Here is a 6,377-nt window from a genome sequence, read left to right as displayed (position 1 = left end):
TGAGTTTTTTAATTTTGGAATAAGGATGCACAAAAATGTTCCCTTCGGAATGCTCAAAACATATCCTTCAATCCACAGCGTGTTTATATGCGATATTTTTAAAGAAGAATAAATTTAAAGTATTTCTCATTTAAAATAATAAGCTGCTGCCAGAAGTTTGTATTATAAATATTTGCTTTCTTTTAATTCTTTATCGAACTCATTCTAAAATTATAAAAACGCCTTCTGTGTTATTTCTTAATGCAAATTATTGCTAGAAATTTAATGGTTTGATATTCATAACTGATTATATTTAAATTCATAACTGATTATATTGTGTCAAATTCATAGCATTTTTTTTTCAATAGACATTTAAATTTCCTATGTGAATTAACGATGTAAATTTTATACAAGTATGACTTACTCTCATGTTTATTTTTTTCACGTGTTTTCTAGTTATACATTTTTATTTTTTATACATCTGCATTACAGATTTTCTAGCTGGTTATTAATATAAAGGTTTTTTTGAAGGATGTTGATTTAACTACGTACAAAGTTTAATACTGAAGAATTCAGAAAGATGACTTGTAGATCAACAGCCGAAAGTGTGTGTGAAGAAGCCATCCTGGGAAAAGTAAAAAATGATCTTTGGTTAAAAATAAAATCGTCTTTCAGTAAATTATTCTTTATTTGGAACGAATACGGTACTGATGATGCATGGAAATCAAGACGTGCAAAAGCAGTAAGTTACTACGTTCAATATTTATTACAGGACATAATTAATGAGGAAAACGGTTATTCTGAGGATATAAAACATCGCATACAAGATTACAAGAATCAAATATTGGAGCTTTCAGAATTATTATGTGTACGAACAAATGACATACCAGAAGGACGTTTAATTCAAACAGAACAGCGTTTGTGTTTTGAAGTAAAAAAACTATGTAAATTAAAGGATAGAAGGATAAAAGTTTTTAAAGACCTTCGCTCTGAAGAGTCAAAATATTGCAAACGATTGGGTTTACCACCTCTGCATATTTTGACGACTTCTGGCCTTGCATCCGCAAAAAATATCAAAGAACTAGAGCAGCACATTACTACGCTGATATTAGAAAAAGATTACCGTCTTAGAAAGTACTATGCCTTTAAAAGGGAATTGACGACCATTTTAGAAACAACTGAAATATCACCTGAAACATCCCTTGAAAAGTTTATTATCTCTGGTAAAGAAGATAGTATCCTACTTTCAGATGAAAGAATGAAGGCCGTGGAAGATATTGTATGCAAAGCCCAAAATAAAAAATTTAATCTAGAAGCTAGGAAAAAAGAACTGATGGACAAACTCACCACTCTCTGGGAGAGGTTAAATGTAAATGAAAATGAAAAAGAAATGTTTCTATTACAGCACGCAGACTGTCGTGTCCAAACAATTGAATCTATTGAAAAGGAAGTGCAAAAATATGAAGAAATAAAGAAACAAAATATACAAAGCTATGTAGAGAATCTCCGCAGAGAGTTGGAAGCCTTATGGAATAAGTGCTTTGTTTCTGAAACACGAAGGCAGAAGTTTCCTTCTTTTGCCGCAACAGAATTTAATGACGAAATCTTAGAAACGCATGAGGTGGAAGTGGAGAAATGGAGTAGCTTTTATAGAGACACTGAAAATATTGTAAATAAAATTGTAAAAAAACAGAAATTGCGCGATTTAGTGATAGTTTTCGAAACCAGCAGATATAAAAACAGAGGAGGAAGTCTTTTCCAAGAAGAAAAGGAACGAAGAAGGTTGCAAAAGGATTTTACAGCATTAGAAAATGAAATATGTAATGCTATTAATGAGTATAAAGCTCAAAAAGGCAAATCGTTTTTATACTCTGGACTAGATTTTCGAAAACTGATTAGTAAGCGTTTGGAAAGCAAAACGAAAGCAAAAAATATGTATCTAAGGGGTTTTGAAATGTTTATAAAAGAAAATATGTAAATTGCAGAATAACGCATAATTTCTGATAAATTTTAATTCATAATAGTTGAGAAGAACTGAAATTTCATACGATTAATCCGGTATTTGTTTTAAAAATTTGAAACGTGTCTTTATTGTGTAAAATATTTAGCATTATCCATATAGTTTTAATTTTGTCAGAATAAATGCACCTTTGATGTGGTATTTGATCTTATAATTGCGGTTTAATTCAGAATTAAACATTATTCTCTCGTAACGGGCAAACACTGCAAATTAAATTTAAGAGATTTCAGTGAATTGAAAACAAGAAATTATTTACACAATTCTTAATTGTATTGCATTATACAATCAAGTTAAAACAGCAGTGTTTTAGTTCTGTTTCAGACAAAGAGTTTTATTGCGTAAAACGTATGCTTTGGTTACATTTGATGAAAGGCAGATAACAAATTACACATGTCAGGTCCAAAGGCATCCTCTATTAAAATAGTCTGGAGGGTTTTTTTTTTTTAAATAATTTAAGATATTACTAAATTCACGTATCCTGATATTGACTAAACTTAGAGAGACTGTATATTGGATTATCTCTGTTAGGTTTTCAAAATACGTAATAAATTTGCTTGAAGACAGAAATGTATTTGTAGAGGATTTTCTAAGAATAACTAACTGATATTGCACTACACATGGGCTAAGTCATGAAGTCATCTAGTTCAGGTTTATTTTTTATCTGAACCCTGAGCAATTATTGTTTCACAGCACTAGTTACTCACTCTCTGACGGTCCAAAAATTTTAACTATTTGGTAGTTAAACAGTTATAAATACAACACTATGCTTAACTACCTAGGAAAGACATGGCTTTATAATAAATGTTTTAAGAGAAAGTATGACATATTTGTATTACAAGTGAGGAAACTTCTATCTAGCTATGCTGTTCAGCCAATGAGAGTAGAACCTGGGATGCCCTATCAGTATTTTGTATAGTCACTTAGTTACTGGTGGTTTCAAACAATTGTGGTATGGGGCATAAACATTACATGAAATTATAGGTATTTTTATCTGTTATTATGTGCATAGCATTACAAAATGTTAGCTCACAGCTCACAGCAGAACAAACTATTATTATCTGTACCAAAGCATTGAAATTTTATTTCCAACATTTACATTTCAGAAATTGCTAATCATTCTGCAATATACTCTTACTGGCATAATAATAAGTCTAATAACTACATTAATTTAATAATTAACCTTTAGCGCTGAATTGTTACTATCACATATTGATATGTATCAAATATTTTAGCTTCGAATAACAATCCAGGGTATTAATTTGTCTCATGTACTTCACTTAAAATACAGAGGTTGTTTACGCAATTTTAGAATGATTTCGATAAACATGGCAATGTTTATCGGAAAAGCAAATGTTTTGGAATAAACATTTCTCCCAATAACTTCCTACTTGAAATGAGAAATGCCGTCTGCTATTTTTTAATTTAATCTTCTTTCAAAATGGGGTATGTAAATAAAGTATCGGTTGAAGGATATGTTTTGAGGCTCTTTTCTAGTCGTCTTAGTTTTTTGTGTCTTGAATTTTGGGATATTGTTTACATTCATTTGTATCATGCTTTTTTGGGTAACTCTCTTTTGATCTAGGTTTGTGAAACTAGTGATTGCTAATATTAATTTTTATTTTCTTAAGTAAAATATCTTTCTTGTTGATTAAATGTAAAACTCATTTTTCTACCCAAACTAAATTCTACGTCATCAGGAATAAACGTCATTAAAGCGAAAGACACACTTGTCTAATTCAGAAAGTGACATGATTCGGTGGTCCTCAGTATTTTTTCACTTGCGCTGAAAGTTCTTTGATGCTGTTTGCATTTTATTTAAAGCTATTGAAAGATCAATAAGAAAATGTATGTGCTGTTGAACTTAAATACAACTGAAATAATTCACCTTTCTAGTTTCGAGGACACTAAGCAGTTTTAATAACATCCCAGATTTTAAAAAACAAAAACAAACAAACAAACAAACAAAAACCTAGGATTTTTAAAAATTATACCATAAAATTTTATTGTTCAACCAAACATTAAGTCGGTTATTTATTTCTAGAAAAAATGATCATCACCTAGTTTATTCACATTACCCACCATCATCACCACGCATCCCTTTCACTATGCCTAGACGGTCATTTCCCTCCTCCATTCCAAAATATGAATATTCATATACGTATATTTAAATTTATATTACTTCTTAATATGTTTTATAAATTAAACAAGGAAAAGTGTGGAAAATATTAATAAATACCAATACTTGAATAAAGGTATTTTTTATATTTATAAAATAAAACTAAATACTCAACAGGTAAATAAAAGGCTGACCGAATTTATAATTATGACCAATACAAGACTATATCATTACTGCCCTGTTTTTATACGGCTTGGATTAAAAATCATCAAACGTGCGTAAAACAGTTAGAAAAAATTATACCTTGCTGGTCTTAATTCTCCGAATGTTGACCTCTAAGATTCTGCGAGCCTAAATTCTTTCTCTACAACAGCATATACTCAAATTGCATGCAACAAACTATGTAAATTTTTAAACGGCTTCAAGTTCAGAATTAATGACAAGTGCCAGAAAAGCATAAATATCGAGATGTAATCTATACATTTGCAAATTTGGACTACATATCTATCGGTTAAAAACGTAGATAGAGAAAATACTATAAGTATACTTATTTGGAGTCCTCCAAATCCAACTACGTAAGAATACATAACTAACTACTTGTTAGGTTATACAACTTTTAAAGTTTAAATATTTTGTACAATCTGTGTTAAATTATAATTCTTTTAAGAAGCAAACGAAATTCATTTTAGTGTCCAGTTTTTTTAGTGGGCAGTAAAATGTTATAATATTTAGAGAGAAGAAAAAAAACCCGAAAGACAAATTATAACACAAAACGCCTCATATTATATAAGTTAAAATTTATAACGCATTATTATAATACAAAACTCCTTATATTATCCTTATATTAATTTATAAGTTAAAATTTAACTTCTAAAATTACAGTAATATAAGGAGATTAATATAAGTATTTTTAGGTAGACACAAAGGAAGTAATCTAATAATGAGAATATCCGTAATCCAAAGCCAGTTGCAATGGGCAAAATAAGAATAATAATAGAAATAATGTATAAAAATGCGAATAAAAAATAATATCTTGGACTAAATTTCAAGGAAATTTGAGATGAGTGAATGTTGAAGTAAAAATCAAGCATAAGCTAAGAACAACCGTAACAGTTCAAGAAAAGAATGAAAAACAGCATAAATTTATAACTGTGTCTTATTGGGGGCGTCACGTCTACCATTCCGTCCGGTGAGTTTCTGACCTTGCCACTTCGCTCACAACAATAATTCAGCAAAAAAAAAAAAAAAAAAAATTAGCTTGGGAACAAACAAAAAAGTATTACTTCTGAGAACTATCGCATAAGAAAGTAATTTATCTTCCTCGTTAATACATTTTGCGTATTATTGAAAAAATGGAGCAAGCAGTCCGTTGTATTTATTAGTGGTTGTACCTTATTAGCTTTAATTTTAATAAAATATTCATTTCATAAAATTTTTTAAATTTGGGTGATATTTTATGAATATTTATATTCTAGCAAAATTAGAAAAACGATTTTTTAATGCCATGTGCTACATATTTGACAAAAAAACGTTGTCAGCCATCAAACTAGGAGTTTACTATAGCTTTTGCTATAGCATTACAAGGGTAATGATCGGATTTTAAATTAATATTACGGATAAAAACTCAATGATAGAATTTAATTTCCCTAACTGTACCTTGTAATCAATTCACAATAACGCGCATAGATTGCAACACGAATAAACCATTTAAATTTGCCTTCGTTAAGGCAACTCCGGAGCATTAATTCTTTCTCTTATATATACCTCTGAGATCTAGCCCAATTTTGTTGTGGAGTAGGAGGTTATAAATAATAGTTTTCTACTTATCATCCTACCAATTTTAATAATTGAACGCAACCTATCCGAAAGTTTCATGCAATCTTTTAAATAGTTTAGCACCTAAAGTGGTTCTCTCTTCTTCCTTCACTTCTCGTGTAAATAAGACTCAAACTTAAGGTGCATCACAACATATATATTTTGTTTACTTGTTGGAAGAAGATGAAAATTAAAAGTTTTTTGTTGTAAGCTTCTGAAACCGACAAACGTCATTTATTGTGTTGAATATAAAGTATAATTTGACAAGGTATTTGATAGATTTGTGTGCATAGTTTCTTGATACAGGGAATACAATGTTCCCTCGCCACTTCGCGCTTCATGTTTTGCGGCTTCAGTGCTTCGCGGGTTTTCCCAAAATATTCATCAAAAAATATAAATGAAAAAATACAATCAAACAAAGCGATTAGTTGACTCAGAGTACATACC

Source organism: Stegodyphus dumicola, chromosome 9 (assembly GCF_044657685.1).
Source record: "Stegodyphus dumicola isolate Sdum_Otavi_A_Nest chromosome 9, ASM4465768v1".
In the NCBI taxonomy this organism is placed as follows: Eukaryota; Metazoa; Arthropoda; class Arachnida; order Araneae; family Eresidae; genus Stegodyphus; species Stegodyphus dumicola.
This window is presented reverse-complemented; position numbering follows the sequence as displayed.